Source organism: Neopsephotus bourkii, unplaced genomic scaffold, assembly GCF_033783945.1.
Source record: "Neopsephotus bourkii isolate Nb327-2 ecotype Australia unplaced genomic scaffold, CSIRO-AGI_Nbou_v1 NB_126, whole genome shotgun sequence".
NCBI lineage: Eukaryota > Metazoa > Chordata > Aves > Psittaciformes > Psittacidae > Neopsephotus > Neopsephotus bourkii.
Window position 1 is genome coordinate 181,602 of NW_026900643.1, and position 17,262 is coordinate 198,863.

The following is a 17,262-nucleotide window of genomic DNA, read 5'->3' on the forward strand; positions in this document are numbered from 1 at the left end:
AACTGCAAAGTTGCCCTAAATAAACCTTCAGTGCTTCCTGAGTTTGTCCAGAATTCACGTAGAATGTGAAAACCTTGTATCGTCCCTGAATAAAACATTTCAAAGATGATGACATGTACTTCATCATTTGCATAAATCTTGAGTAGGAATAATTGTGATTTGACAATTTTACTGATCTTAGTTGAGAATTTAAAATTATAATTGTTAGTTGGCCTAAATTGGTGTAGCTTCATTTGGAAAAAGCGGTGAACTTAACTAACCCTGCAGCTTTTCTTAAATGCCATCATCTTCCTTTGGAACAGCATTTGCCTATGCTGAGGCAAAATGTAGAAAATCCTCTATTTCTTCAGATTAATTGGATTAAGCTGGACTGGAAATCGCATAATGCTGCACAGTTAGGCATTTAGCATCCCTAAAACTTCAAGCTTCAAAGAGCAGCTCCCCTAGCAGTTCAGGCTCCTTATCTGGGCTTGTTTATTGCTTTGAACATACAGACATACTTTTATGATTCATAATCATCCATAAAGATTCAGCTGTTATTTAAAATGCTCTGTTGGGAAGGCTCAGTAGTTATTAATTAATAATGCATCAGTAAAGCAACCAAAAGGTAGGTAAAGATGAAGTTAGAAGTATTGGCTGGGTCTCTGCTGCCTTCAAAATTGTATTCATGTCTCGTTTCCCCAGGGTTACCTTGCTGATGTGCGCTGACTCTTCATACTTTGGTTAGAAAGTACTGACTGATGCATGGATATGTTCATAATTAAAAGTAAATCAAAATGCATGGTAGCATGCTGGTGTGGGTTAGGAGGTATAAACACTCTTAACATTATGTCAGGAAGTTCTGAGAACACAAAACCATGCAGTAATATCTTCGAAATACAGAAGATGTAAGGCTACGGTGTTGCCACTATATGACAGTGCTGGTGAAAATCAACAGAGTGCAAGTCAGTGCAAACCTGGTGTAAGTGGGGTTAAGAGTTACACCAGCTACATGCTGCTGCTTCTGAAGAGAAAGGATGAACTATTTGCAGATTTCAAATTTCCTATTCCCTCTGCTGGCTCAGAGTTGAGCTCTATTTAGCAATATTTTGTTCACATTTTACTTTCATGCTGATTACCACATTTGTGTTGTGTCCTATTTTTGTGTCATAATTGGTAATCTGGAAAACTTACTTGGTGTGCAAGATTTAATATTAGATCCTGCTGTCATGCTGACAATGAATTAACTTCTTGGACTCTGTCATATGTTCTCAGCAGGCATGTATGTAATTAAAGTGAGAACACGTTGCGTTTCATATTAACACTCAAATCACCTTCGGCAGAAGGTGTTTGTGCTCTTTTGGGATTATACACGAACAATGTAATTATAGTGTCAAGTATAATCTTTTTTTTTAAATACTTCTTTATTCAACAGAATATTAAGTATTTCCACACTAGTTCATTTTTAGATTTAGAGAGGGATTTTATTCTAATAAAAGGGTTGCCAGCAAGCAAGCGTTCTGTTTCAGATGTTGTCTTCAAGTCTATGAAAGTTGTCCTGTTGAACATGAGGCATTTAGTGTTATAAGCCATTGAATTAGTTTATGTAAGTAGTCATTCCAGAAATCAAAAGTGGCTTTATATTCAGGAAAAAATGGTACTTACTGTGGCAGTAAGGTCAGGGTGGGAAGCAGACTGCTTTTTCTTTTGACTTTACTTGTTCTAAAATGAGGCTCTGAAGTATTCTAAAAGGTTTCTTTCTGAGGAAGTCTCTTGAAGTACTGCCTTAGGGTTATATTTTCACTGGGTTTCTTCTTTTAACATTGAACTTTACTGGTAACGTAACAACCTCTCAGTTGATGATAAGCAATTAAATTGAACGTAAATATAAAAAGGGAAGGGATTGTTTAACGTGACTGAAATAGAATAGTTAAATAATAACCTGCCTTTGACAGGAAATATAATGCTTTCTTCTCAACCTTAGTACTTAGGTGCAGTGATTTCAGTAAACAGTTACTGTGCCAGTCCCTGGGCAGGCAGCGCAATCTGCACACTGCAGATTGGTTTATAGGTAAGGAGGTTGGCACGGGGAGGTGGGCAGTAAATGCATGCTGGTGTCTGGATGATGCTCCTAGTCATGTGGTTCAGTTATAGGTAGTCCTGCCTGGGGAAAAAAACAAAGTTATATACCATTGAAAACTCTTCTAAGCATCTTCAATAGGCTACTTTGGTCTGCATTTTTGACAGTGCTAATCAGATATGTAGCCTTCCTACAATTAAGTATGTCAGTACCCAGGTGCTCAGATTGGTAGGGAGCAGTTTTCCAGAAGGGGAGTTATCACTGAGGAACGAGGAGAAAGATCCTCAGAAGTGACTCAGTTTTAGTGGTGGTTAGAACCCAGGTGATGGGTTCTGCCCTATCAGTCTTACAGAAGAATGGGAGAAAGTGAGTGGTGTGTATATAGGTAAACAGTTCACCTTCTAGCAATACCATCTTGGTAACTAATGTCAAGAGATTTTTCATCATTCTTTTAATGTCAAAATAAAGATATTGGAGGGAAATTATGTTTGAAAGAAATTGCAGCTCGCTTGTATTTGATTCTTTTAGTTAGAATGAAGGACTGTTAAAGAAGCTCAAAGTTAATCTGCATTTACATAGATCAAGAATTTTTCAGAGCTGGAACATGAGCAAACTAAGCAGTGTTTGGCTCAGGCATGCCTGTTCTCTTTGGATACTAATTTTACACTGTCCATTCTCCATTGATTTCACATGGGTGACTCCTGCTGCAGGAGGTGGACTGAAATTAAACCAGCAGATGACTGAAAATAATTATGTTTCTGCTAGTCATAACAAACTCCTTGCCTTAAAAAGTAACATCTATCCTTAGCTATAATTAAAAATAATCTTTGAGGGGTTTTAGCTCATACACTATCACAAGAATGAGTTCCTAATAGTCCACAGCCGCACAGAAGAGTTTGCAGCAGCTGCTGCAATTGTAATTGGAGACCTTGCTATAACTGGAGACTTCAGTGATTCTTGATCTTCTGGTCCTGTGATCTTGTACCTCTCTGTATTTGAGGTACTAGCATTAGGATCCTTACTAATCCTAGCCTGTAGGTAGTGAATTATATCACAATTTTTGCAACAAACCTGTTGGGGCTTCTCCCTTGTCTCTCTTTCCCCCTTCACCTCCTCATCTTTCTTTTCCTGAGGATGCTCAGAGTGTTAATTAGAGGACTGGTCTAACGTACCCTGTGTGCTGATGTAGTTGCTGTCACTCAGGTGCTCAGTGGCTGAGAGTTGCAGAGCACTTGCTCTTCAGTCCAGGAGTTTGCAGTTAATGGCAAGCTTTAACCAGCTGACAGCCAGGGAGTCTTTTGGTTCGTACTTCTGTGCTCTGCCAATATTTCTTTTCCCTAGTCTCTTTTTTAAAAAATAAACATGTCATTTTACAATCTGCGAAATGTTTCTTGTGTTTCACACTTTTTCATCTCCTAAATCAGTTTTGCTTAGCAGTTTTGCTGCCAGTTGGTGATTTTTATGTCCTACTGTACCATAGAAGCCAACTTGTGAATGAATTTGGTTAGTTTGGGTTCCATCTTCATAGAGTAGGAGAAACTGAATTGCATCTGAATGTATGAGCTTTGTTTTATTTCTTTTTTATTTTCTTTTTTATAAGCCTTCCCTTATGGTATCAGGGGTTGAGTAGCCTGTGTATAAGTGAACAGGTAGCAGGAAAAAAAACAATTACATTGGAAGCCAGTGCTGCTGCATTACATCTAGAGCTTCAAAGCATTTTCTAGCACTTGCTTTATGTAATTAAAATGCATAACTACTTGGACATGTGCCCTGTCTCATAGTACACTGTACCACAAAGTTATTCCTAGAGAACCACGCTAATACATCATGCTCACATCTGCCAAACTCCCCAAATTCCGTGGGGTGCGATAAGCTGTGCACAAGCAGAGCCTCCCTGAAACCAAGGTCCTGCTAAAACCTTGCCAGCAGGGAGGCAACAGGATCAGACCCAGCTGCCAGTAAATGGCAAGTGCCTGGTGCCAAATTTAGTGCCTCTGACTGCTACCATGGAGAGTTGCAGGATGGGAGGACAGCCTCCGAGGAGCAGAGCTAAAATAATGTCAGAAATGATATCCAGTATTATTTTTGTCTGTAGAAGGTCAGCATTGATTTTTATTTATTTATTTATTTAAACATTGCACAGATACTTATCTTTTGCAGTATGGAGCAGACTCTTCTACATGTTACTGTTTAAGCAGCTCCTTAACATCCAAGGGCATCACAGACTTGTTAAAATCTGAGAGAAATTCATAACTCTGGTTTAGAAATTACAGTATTATTTCAAGACTGTATTTCACATACAAATTCTCCCCAGATGCTTTTAACAGCAGCCAGTAACTTATTTAGTCAGTAAAATGACATTTTCTGCACATTGGTGTTTTTTAACAGCAAATCTGAAATGTCTAGTCAAATACAGAAAAATCAATTTATTTTGCTTTTGCTGAACATTTTCTGTTGCCAGCAATTTGATTTTCCTTTGTTTTCCTCTAGTGGTATGTTAATGGGATCTTTTTATATTGTGATGGAGTAATAGAGTGAAAGTCCTTTATTTTAGCAACAGTGTGCTGTTTCTTTCTATTCTTTGTCCGTAAAAGCAAGTGTGAATATAGATCTTTGTGAGCACCCATCCAAATATTTTTCATGAGAACATCTGAAAAATCAAGCTCTATTAATGATTAGTAATTTGTTCTTTGCTTGCAAAAATATTGTACTGGTTATTGTTTTCCTTATTGGTTCAAAGGGATGAATGTCAAAAGGCCAGAATCTCTACCCAGCTGCTAAGGATGTACTGATTATTATTAGTGGTGTATCTAAGTAACTAATATTCAGGTGTGAAAGGGGGAGTTAAAATTGTGTCTTCAGTACCTCATGCTTATCTCATTATATATGTTTATGAGTGTAGGAGATTTGAATATTTAAAAACTCTCGTGTTTTAGAAATGGCTTGGGAAATGACTGACGTGTTCAGGCACACGTGTTTGCTTCAGCGTAGCTTGCAGCACTGGAGCCAGCATGTCTGAGGCAAGGTTTGGATTTAGGTACAGTGGATGCAGCTGGGAAGTGAAGAAGGCATTTAGCAGCTCTCTTGTAAAGGGTTGTTTCACTTGCACAGCACCGATCTCAATGAAGCATGGAATTCAAGATATGATTTTCAAAGCACCCTAATTGGATTAAGGGGATTGTATTAAAGATATGTTGGCTATGAAATGTTTAGAGGATTAATGCCTGATTTTATTTTGGTTTTTTTTTTCCTTCTTAAACCATCTTTACTAATCCCTCTTGATCAGAAGCAGCTTCTGGAAAGTATTCCAGCCAGGAATGGGAGTCCAGCCTAGCTTTCCCATCTCTAGAAAGAAAGACATAGGTTGTAATACACAGTGCACAGACCAAAACTCTTCATTTTAATTAGATTGGAGTACTTCTTGTCACTAGTGCTTGTTTGTTCAAAAAATGTTCAGATTTACTTCCTGAAGATTTTCCACATTAATGAGCAATTTTGAAATATAAGGGTGTGGCCTGTGCAAGAATTAAATCCATCTATTTTTCCTGTATTTTGACCTATCCATATATGTTAAAATCTAATTAAAGTAGTGCGGTGTTGTTTCTTATTCAAACATTATTGCTACTTAGCATACTATGCAACTAATCTTTTGATGTCTGCCAAAGGAACCAGTGTTAATTGCTTACAGTAGAATCTGTTTGCTATTGGAAATGTCACAATATAATTATGCTGCATTCCAATGTCTGGCAAGTAATATGCTAAGAGAAGACTGGTCCTCTTTTTCTTCTCTGTTGGGTAAAATTCATGCTCATCCTTTAAGTGGTATACATGCTAACAAGCTTTCTTGAAGTGCAAGAGCTGATCAATGATAAAATTAATTCCTGTGTTACTATTCAGATGGACAAATGAGAAGTGCTTTACACAGGAAGTGTGAGGTAGACAAGGTAAGATTTTAAACGTCTTTAGAAATTTCAATTACACAGAATTATTTAATGCACATAATACAGAGAAAAGTAAAATGATCATATTGATTAATGCCAATATTGAGGGAAGGCACAGATCTTGGAAAAGCATTCAGTGCTTCAATTCCAGTCTAATAGATCCGACTTGTGCTCATCAAAAGGACTTTGTCAGCTGAGGAGCCTTTTAAGCAGTGGGTGACAAACTGGGGAACTGTAAGCAGGGAGGCTGGAAATGCCCTGGTCTTGCTTGGGGTACCAGCTCAGCTGAGCCTCATGATCTGCAGAGGTGGAGGTGAATCTGCTAACATTGGAGCTGATGTCTCTGCCCAGATAAGGCTGGTTTCGCTGACCAGAGATAACAAGAAATCACAAGTGTTCCTAGGGAAAGCCTGCAGAAATGGAGTGGCCAAGCTTCTGCAGCTGTCTTTCTTGGGAGGAGATCTACTTTCAGTCGTTTGGGAAGACCATTGCTTATCCGTATCCATTGATGGGGTATTTGACAGTAGTTATGTGTCAGCACACATGCTGAGAAAATACTCTCTGAGTGCAGAAACTGTATTTGTTTCTGCTGATTTATTTAGGTGTGTTGTTTTAGTTGAACTATTACAGTTCCAATTATTTCTTAGCTAACCTACCAGTGTATACAATGTGTGTGTATATGTATTTATGGTACCTACACATACATGAATATTTTCTCTCGCGCATTTTTTATTGCCACACTGTTAGGTTCTTTAAAGTGCTCAGCTATGACCCAGCCCTGCAGCTTTTATAAAGCTTGTCTCAAAGGGATTCAGAGGAAGCAAAGCCTGGCAGCTTTGGAGTGAAACTGCCCAGACATGTACTATTTATCTTTTCTCTCTCTTCTGTCTATTGTGAAATTCCTATTAATTTCACTTGCAGTGCAACCAGTGTTAGCTGAAACGTAAGGCTGAACTTTCACATTTTACAACATATGGGCACAAAGCACAGGTATGTGGGTTTATTTTTGCTTTTGCCAGTGTCAGTCTTTACTCCCAGTACCTAACTAGACCTTTTCAAACTAGCTGTGTAAAATACCTATAAAAGTACTGACTTTTTTGGTCTGTTTCCAACATTATGTTCATAATGATCTTGGGCACAGAGTAAAGGCAGACTGTCCTTCTGATACTGCATTCAAAAAATAGGAGACAGATGTAATGGAAATCTCAAAGGAAGAATTAATTTCAAGTTAGAAGACAAGATCCTCATATGGTGTAAATTAACTTGGTCCTGGCCTTACCCAGCTGATTATAATGATTAACTGTTCATTTCTTAAGAATATCTGGGGAAAAGATACTTTACATAAGATTTGAAAGATGACAGCACAGTAAAATGGAACAGGAAGACATTGATCAGGCAGGGAACAAACATGCTTTTATCTGCCTATTCATTTCCTAACAGCCTCAGTAGTACATAAGTATCTCCTGGGAGGTTATGTGAAGTAGAAACTTGTTTTGTTATTGCTTATATTTTCACTCCTTACTGGTTATTTGTGCTGTAAGTATGATAGAAATAAATGAAGTAGAGGTTATGGATGGGCCAGTCTCCAGACACACAGCAGAACACAGAAATGGGCACCAGGATCAGCAAAGCCTGTTTCAAATGCTGATTTGAGGCGTGAGCCTTGATTCAGTGCTATTGCTGTTCCGCTTGGGACTTGTAACATTGATATTGTTACTTTCTTGTTTCATGTTTCCTTGTTGCTCTGCAGTAACTGGTTGGCTTTCAAGCTTCTGCTCTTTGAAGGGTCAGACTTGCTGATGATTTGAGGCAGAGAGGAAGTCTGAACTGAAATAAGGACATTTTCTGTGTTTTCTTCTTTTCCTGCGTAAGAAATCTGAAGGCTTCTTCAGTGGGGAAGGGACTAAGCTCCTTCAGCATAGAGAAGAGACAACTCCAAAGCCAGAGTTGGCTTTGGCATGAACAGCATTAAGCCTGCCATTGGTTTCCAAGTTGGGATGTAATCCATCTGCAGCGAGAAGGCGACTTCTGGTGTGTCAGGCCACCTAAATCAGTACTCGGTTGTCTAATTTAGGTGACACTAGAGCAAACTGCGGAACACAGGAGCACCTCTGGGTTGCCATCAGCCGTGTCCTCAGGCAACAGCTGTACTATACTAGGAGGAGACTGATGTACCTATGGTCCTCCACTGTTGCCTGAAACCGTCTAACAGCAGAAAGGAGCCTTGTAAAGGTGCATTGTTGCCACTGGCCAATTCTGCCTTTCTTGCCATCACTTGAACAGCCTCTGGAGTGTTTTTCTGTCTCCACAGACTGTTTGGAAAGGCTTTTGTGTTAAACTAGACACTTAAATTGTGTTGCTGCACTTGGGCAGTGTGAATCTCCTCACTGTGCTGACCAGATGGGCAGGAGACTGCAGGCAGCTCAATTACCAATGAGCAGCCCTGGTAGAGGCTCTCCAGGAAGGATGTGCTGGTGGCCCATGGCTCATAATATGCACCAGCTAACCAAGCTGCCCAGAGGAACTGGGTACCTCCTAGTGCTGCAGTGCTGGTTTTGTAGAAGCCAGGATGCTGTTGGTGTGTCCAGAAAGCTAAAATAGTGGATGAGGTTTTATAAATGCTTCACTTTGGGCTTGTATCATCAATTTTCTTGGGAGTGGTGGGATGACTTATCTCGTCTGACAAATTCCAGTTCTCATCAATTCTGGAGTGTTGAAAGGAGCATCCTTAGCAACAGTCAGCGGTGGGTAAGATATCGAAACATATCTCAACCCTTTAGCTGCTTTTATTTCTTTCTGTAACCTCTCCCCTGGTAATGAGCACAAGGTTTCCCTTTCAGTCTTCTGGGTGGGACTCAGTTCATGGGCCCCAAGACCTGAATGAAGTGCCTTGTCCTGCAGTGAGCTCCTGGGGAGAGGAAGGTGGCTCCACACATGAGAAAACCTTCATACCTTTTGTGTTAACCATGGAAGACTGGAGTGCTTATTTTTCTTTTGTGTTGAGTGATTGTCACAGAACTGGTGCATTCACAAATCATTCCTGGTTTCTGTGATTAGCTGGTTGGTTTTGACTGTGAGCTGGGGGACCCACTCTGAACGGGCTGCTGATTAGTCCTTGAGCCAGGCTGGAAAAGTCTCCTATTAGAGCATTTTCTCACAGCTGTGATGGTACAGGTACATGTAAATAGTGGGGTTTCTCTTTTTTGTGTAGTTTTCAGGAGTGTTGCCTCGCAAATGTTCAGTCAAACTAAGGTGCAAGGTGCCCAAGGAACACATAGTCTTTGCAAAGAATACTTATGTCTGTTGTTGGATCTGCTGTGTATTACTTCTCTAAAGTCCAGTAATGTCACTGAATATTGTAAAAATCACCTATTGCTCATTCAGAAGGCATTTTGTATTCACCCTGGTAACACTGATCCTGATGTGCTAATTGGGTGTTAATTGATATGATAAATATTATTATTAAGAAATTCATTCTAATTCAACATTAATTTGCTGTTACTTTTGAGTGTTATTTATTTATTCATGAGAGTCAGTGGGAAAAGGGAGAAAATGCTTGGCTAACACACTCCAGCAAAACTACAAATAATTGAGATTTGTCTCCCAGGGATGCTACCATTTTCATAATTAGAACAGTCAGAAAAGCAAGCTTGTTACTGAGATCATTGGTCTGCCTAGGTAAGTATTGCAGTAAATTAAGTTTAGTATGTGCTGCAGGTGCAGTATAGTGGGATCTGATGATCAGTTGGTCATTTGCAAATCATAAAAATGGTTTCAGTGACTACTGGAGACTGCGAGACGGAGGGGAGATTTTGATTGAAATATGGCAGGCTGCTTCAAACCAAATGCACCCTGGTTTTGTTTGCGATTGAGTGAAGGTAACTGCTGCCACAGCACACGCACAGGTATGCATATGCATAACCTGAAGTTCTGTACTGAGATTGATTTTGACCAGTCTTGTGTTATTCCAACTATTTCTATGGATTTTGTGATTCAGAAGATTTCTGTCTTTGTTCTCAAGGTTCTTATTTCTTCATTTTAAGTCATGTGAAAAACATCCACTAAGTTCTCTGGTGCTGGGTATCTTTCTGGATTTGCTTAATGGATGATACCTGCTCCAGTAGGGTCTTTGTGTGAGTCTTGGAAGTGATGCATGCAGCACAAATGTTAAATACCTATAACAGAAGGATGAAAAAGCTGGGATGGAAATTTTTTCTTTCAAATTCCAAAACAGAATTTTTAATTTTTCCCTTTTTTTTTTTTCTTGGGAAAAAATAGAAACAGTTCATCTTCTTATGATTCAGAGGTGAATATGGAGCAGTTCTACATGTGCCCTCTATCTTCATACCTTTCTTTCTTCATGCACTTCAATTTTTCTGTTCTTATTAGACAAGGGAGACATCTTACCACCACAGGGACTGCAGCAGAACTTGCCTAGATCTGTAGTGACATAGAGTTTCCCTTTTTATTGAAGTTCTGAAGGAATATGGAGCTGCTTATCAGTTCACAGACTCACTGTAGAGAAACTTCCAGTGATTTCCCGAAGAGAATTGTCCAGCTTTAAGGCAGTGGCTCTTCTCAGACTGCGCAAAGTTTGCTGTCACCCTCTGAAATGATTAAAGCAGACTTAAACTGCCCACATCAGCAGCTCCTTTGTTCCAAGTGAGGGCTTCTGCTCAGCATGGAAAGAACATTACTGAAGTCTGTCTCTCTAATGTTAAATGGACTCACCGTCGAGTGCTTGTAAATTACATCTCACTGCTTACCGCCTACCTTGCATTGATTTTTTGCTTATGGGTTACTTGATCATAGGAACTTACAGAGGATCATAAATTGCTTCTGTAATTCATGGTAGAGTCTGAGAATGAAAAATTCTGGAGCAGGGTTGTCAAGATAAAACATTAATGCGAATAAATTGATATCCACTTTTCAATGGCAGTGTGATTTCTGAAATTTTGTCCAAAGTGCTCAATGCGAACTTACAGAGTGGGTAACAGCAGGTTTAAGGAAATCCACCAAACAGAACTAGCAACATTTCATTATATAAACCATAAACATCCCTCTCAAATCCCTGTGCCTTGTGGGCACCCGCACAGATCTTCTCATCTGATTTCATCTGTCCTCCTTTGCTGAGCAAGTTAAAACCCATGGAATGAAGCTACGCGTATGTATGGCCATGCATTAGCTTCATCAGGAGCTTGGTTTGTTTCGCTAGATGTGAAATGCAGCCCCTCTTTGATCTGGGTGTGCCCAATTCAGCTGGCACACAAAGGTGCTGATTGAGATACTGAACAATCTGTTCATGCCACTTCTTAGACGCACAGGAAAGCAGGCAGTGGCCTGGCAGTGAGCAGGATGTGCCTGATACACAGAGCTCTGCCTGTCTGGTTAGTTGTCGGTATAACTATTCACCAAATGCTGCTCAGCCTGCTTTTGGTGAATAACCTTTTTTTTTGCCAGAGGGGTCTTTTACACTGGGAAAAGACCAGTGGGCATTTTACATATAATTAGTAATAATAATTAAAAAAAAAATCAGTGCTCACCTTAAAATCTTTTCTTTCACTAAAGAAAATGAATCATTTCCTAGACTGCAGGTGAAAATTGGTATCCCAAAGTTGGGATTAATGTTGCTAAAGGTAGTATTCTAGGTTCTAGAGTAGGGAAAATTGCTTTTTCATCTAAGTATGATTAACACATGCTGTGCTTCAGGAGTTACCTTGCCCCATGCAAGGTGTCTTCACTGGAGGGTACTTCAGCAATACAGAACATCCCCTCTTGAGCCTGATGGCGAATAAGGCGCTTGCTGTAATGGATCCAGCAAGAGTTCTGGATATGTCCAGATAAATGTTTCTATTAGGAAGCCCTCAGACAAAGACTTTATATCAAGTCCTGATGGCTCACTGCTAAATTGTTCAGTGAAGTTTTTTATTGTTCTTACATAACTCCAGCTACTTCCATTACTAGCTCATTTACAAAAAATGGGTTTTCTAAATGAAGGAATGCATTGTTTTTTCAGTCTTGTCACCATTTGAACAGGGCAGAACTAGTTTTGCCTTGTTCAACCAAAATGGAAAACATTTTCAGAGGAAAGCCAAGCCTTGAAATTTTCAGCCTGCTGTGATATTATGAGTTCTGAGCAATTGAAAAGCAGGAGTTTATAGTGGAAATGTAAGTTCAGCAGCTACCACTCAGCTGCCTGTTGCAGAAGTGGTCCTGCTGAAGGGAATGGGGCTGCTCCTGTGAGTTTAAGTAGGGACTGTAGATCTCTGCCTCTTTGGAGTGATTATGGCTGGTACTCCTGCTATAATGACAAGGCTTCTGATTGCATTTATAGATGTAATAGCAGTAAATAGTGTGCTGAACAACACAGCAATAACCCTTCTGATGTCATCTATCCGTTGATTCATGCTATCAAGGCAGAGTACACATACGCAGCTGTGTTCAGATGAAATCAGCAGCATCCAGGTATCTTTGCACAGACCTATTCTGTTGAACAGCCAGGACAAAACCAACCTGAAAATAGAAGCTGATGGATGGAGTAACAAAAAATAATACAGCTCACAAAAGTCATTAGGAATTGCTTCATGCTGCTGGAGAAGTCTGATGATCTCATTAATTAACAATATAAGATTAGCAGGTTGGCTCTGAGTTATATTGCTGGATGATTGAGCATAATGTGGCACTGCTGCAAATACAAAAATGATTGCACTGTGTTTATTATCCTGGCATTTAGTAATACTGCAATAGTTGAAGATTAAACTCTTAATTATATTGATATCTCTGGGCTCTAGAAAGTGCAAGCTGAAACTGCACTGGATTCTGTACTGCAGAGATTCTACTGTTACCTGCAAAAACAGCTCCAGGTTTTCCTGCTAACACACATCGGTTGGTGTCAGTCCTGTCCTGCTTTGAGCAGGAATCCCAAAGGGCAACATTTTCTTTTCTCATTAAGTTTGTGAAAGGCATTTGGTCACAGAGCAAAATGGCACATTTTGTTGTCAGTGTAGAATAGCAAAATAAATACACTTTCATACAAGGGCTAGAAAAAGTTTGTTATGAGCTGGGTGAGCCCTGCCACTTCTGCTGAGAGTTCCATGTGGCAGTTTCTCTGAAGCAAGGCAGCATGAGAAACCACTCTTCCATCCACTGTTCCCATCACGTAATGAAACAGCAACTTTGATGAAGTTTAAGACAAGTCCTGTTGCTTCCAGGCAAGAGCTACTGTTTCATCTGTGACAGATGGCTGTAAAGAGGACACTCCATTCACTTTCCCCACTCACTCATATGTGCAAAGCTATTTCTGAGGCTGGAGATGTGCTCCCAAGATGTAACTGTAATGTAATATTCTTCATGGGTTTTGTTTTACCTTATATTAACAACGGGCTTTTTATTAATTTGTATAAAACGCCAATCTGCCCAAGTTATCCTAGATAAAGAGAATTCCCTAAACATGTAGGAAAGTTCACTCAATAGGCAATGCCCACACTTGGGGAAGCTTTTTAGGTGAGGTGGGGTGCAGCTCCAGTCCCACTGAGGCTGCCCCCAGTTATCACTGCAGGATAAGATGGGAATTCTCCTGTATTGGCTTGGCTTACTTTTCTTGTGACAACAGATGGTGATGCATGGAGGGGGGCAAAATATTCATGAGGGCTGAGTGTGGGGAGCACCCACAGGGGAAAGGAACTGCCAATGACTCCTCTGTACCTGGTGGGTGAGAAGAGTGAACAGAGGTGCAAATACTGTCAAGGGATCTTTGGGACCAGGAAGAGAAGGGTGATCTTGGCAACAGCTTTTTGCTGGACTGAAGTGACCGAGAGTGGAGACCACCTGAATTAGCCCCCTGAGCAAGCTTTAGTGCATGTGGCAAATGGTGGTGTAATGTAGCTATCAAATGCAAGTTCTTCCTTAAAATCCTTTTAGATTTGTGTCATTGTTGGATGGTATGGTGTTGTGACATCATCTCATTCATCTCCTGTGTCCTCTGTCCCAACACCCAGAAGGGGATGTGCTCCTGTATGAGAGGCAGGTCATCAATATGCAGGCTTTAACATGATGGGCAAGCCTTTGGTATGCACAAGTATTATAGAAATGTGGTGGCTAGAGCTGTTCAGATTTTGACATGGTTCATACAGCTCTCAAGTCCTACTGTATTTTTTCACAAGCAGATACTCAATTGAATGTTTCCTGCCAATTTAAACTTATTTGCAAAGCAGGCTGGTTCTTTATCAGTGAAGTAGGCTGCAAAAGAGAGGGTGCTAATCAGCCACAGCTAAAACCAGGAAGGTAACCATATAGAGCAGAAGTAGCAGATATTCTGACAGATGGAAAAATACATTCTCACCTTTGTGAAATTCCAGGCAGCCAAGAATAGGATTAGAATAAAAAAACCCATGGTAGTGTGCAGGTGGAAAATGGACTATAAAATAAGAAGGAAAGAGTGAGCACATGGAAAAGATGTTAAAGTAGGAAAATAGCAGAGAGGAAAATAAGTCACTACAGGAATTTATTAGAGAAACCTGATGAAGTGAGATTGCATTTCAGGTGCAAATTCAGGAGGATTTTGCTCTTAGTAATTGCTAGGTAAATGATAGCGTGGGTATTGAAAGCAAGTTAGTTTAAAATAAAAGACCCACAATGTGGCTATTTTAAATTCTCCTCACCTTCTACATATCTCTGCAGAAAGCCACTAATTTCAGAAGAGAGTTATCCAAAAATATAATGAAAACTACTAAAAATATTTGAGTCCATTGATGGGGCATCATCAGCTTGAAATCAAAGCAGTTTAGAAGAAAAATGGGTTGGTTTAGCAATTGCAATTGCCCTTCATTCCCCTGTCAGTTCTCCTTGCAAGCATGTTTTCTTTCCTTCGCAGTCCCTTTCTGCCGCTTTCGCTGTGCAGGAGCCCAGAGCACACGCATTGGGAAACTCATCAGCTATGCCGGAGAAATGGCACAACTGAGCATAAAGAAATGGCCATAATAAAGTAGAAATTATAGAAGAAATGAAATTTAAGCTTTCTTCTAATCTTCTAATGGTGTTCATTAGAGTCTTATTGAATTAGTGATGGGCTTTTTTTTTCTTTTTCCCAAAGAAATACCATTTAAGTTGTTTGTGTCTCATTTAAAGTTGAGTGAATCATTTCAAAATGGGTGTTCTGAATACAATTGGGGGCCATCAGTTTGCATCAACTTGCGAGCAATACAGCTGCAGAGAGCTAAGGGTCTTTTACATGGGGCAGTGAGCCTCTGGGACTCTGTAGGCTCAGTATCTGTGTTCAGTATGACTCTGAGTTCAGTGTCTATGTGATACATAATCTTCCTGGATAGGCACATAGCTGCCTTTTAGCCGCTTACATAGTTCAGCAAAGAGCCTTATTCCAGAGAATGGAGATGTTTTGGAAGGCGCAGTGGGCTTTGTGGCTGTACTCAAGCTGTCTGATAACCTGGTAACAGATACAGCCTCAAGTTTGTCTTGCAACCTAGCACAAACCTATGTGTCCCTGCTCTCTGCAGAAAGAGTCTTCAGACAGTGGGTACGTGGAGGTAGGAGGAGAATGGGAGCATCCCCAAAAAGCACTACTGCAGAAACTGGGCATGACTTACCTAGATAAAATCCTCAGTGGTTTTAGGAAGAAACAGGATCCATGACAAGTTGAAAAGAGGATGGTTGAGTTAGGAACTTCTCAGCATTTGCACTTTCAGACCTGAGGGTTTTGATAGCTGTTAGAAGATCCACCTTGTAAACTCCCAAGTTTGCTGAGGTGCTTTTTTTTCCCTGAGTCCCCTTCAAGTCAATTAGGAAATTCTAACCTCTAATAGTATGAATATTTGCTCTGGACACTTGGAATATGCTGAATGACATCAGTTTATTTCTGACTCACTTGGACACTTAATTGGCTCATCAGGGTTTTGTTTGGAAGGTAGGAAAAAAACAGCTTTTCTGATGATGAGGAAAATATAAGGGGATGAGTATTTCCTGTAAAAGAATGTAAAACCCAATTCTGTCGTTTCTCTGGGAGAGCAAAGGAGATACTTTGCTCTTTCAAAGCAAGCAGGCTCAAGTACTTATGCACCTGGCTGGGCAGTTTTGCTAAGCTAGTTATTTGTTGAGAACATAGGTGTGCATTGAGTTGGCAGTATCCTATGTGGCCAAAGCATTGCGTATGGTCAAAGGCAGTTGTGGTAATGTTCTCGCACATGGTTTAGCTGCTGCTTCTACCTGGTTCCACTTGTGTGCAGCCATTTCCAAACCTGTACTTGTAATGGGAAATGAACATTTCAGTGCTGCTCATGTTCACATGCATTTCCAGTAATTAAATATGTATTTTCAGTATAAGCACTAGTTCAGACTTTTGGGGACTGTAAAATGGATTTAACTTTTAGAGGAAATAAGCCGAGAAGGGACTAAGTAACTTTGAGACAATGATACTGCCTCTCATTTAAAATAGAGGAGTTTAAATATGCAAAAGGAAAATTGGGGTAGGAGGGTGCTTTTGAACTTTGTAACACTTTCCTTCTTTGTCCTACTTATATTCAACATTTCAGGTTCTTCCTAAATCATTGTTATTGAGAAAGGTCCTTACAAGGTCAGAGCACTCAAGAAGCTGTTAACTTAAGAATGAATATCAGGTTTTGGGTAACATCATGTTTTTCTTACATGGTGTTCAGGGTTTTGAATTGGTGCTGCACAAACCAAAACCAAAGCACTTGAAATTCCTGAGTAAAAATGTCTCTGCAGCTCTTCAGTTAATCAGTACATCCTGCCTTACCCTTACATGGCAGTGTTTGCTTCGGAAGATGAAGACCAGAAATTCATTGGTTCAAGTAAGAATGAGCTTAAATTCTGAATAGGATTGTGATAGCCCCTCTCCTACATGAAAAAGTTAAGATATGTGGGTTGCCATTTCAATGTTCTAGGATACTCCTGCTGATATGAATACATGCTATCAGTTGAGATAATCCTCAGCTGTGGTTAACTGGCAGTGTCACCAGCTTCCCAGCAGAGCTGTGCTGCTCACAGGAGTGAGCATCTCTTGATAAATGGGGGGTTTCATTTCTGGGGGAGCAAGGGGAATGTTGGCGTTGGCATTGTTTGAAAACTTGGAACAGTACTCATAAGCCTTGAGGTGACTCCTTTGAAGATTCACGTGTGTACCCAGGTAGAGAGAGCTTTGTCTGACTCATAAACATTTGGGTCCTTATTCATGTTCATGCAGCCTTGTCCAGGTTGAGGCACGCAGGCATGGTGCCCAGGGTGATGACC

General features: G+C 40.2%; 1 protein-coding gene across 5 annotated transcripts in view; it reads left to right on the plus strand.

The window, feature by feature from the left end:
• XYLT1 (xylosyltransferase 1) overlaps nt 1–17,262 on the plus strand; it is a 192,780-nt gene that overhangs the window by 113,771 nt on the left and 61,747 nt on the right. The gene's annotated exons all lie outside the window — the stretch shown is intronic.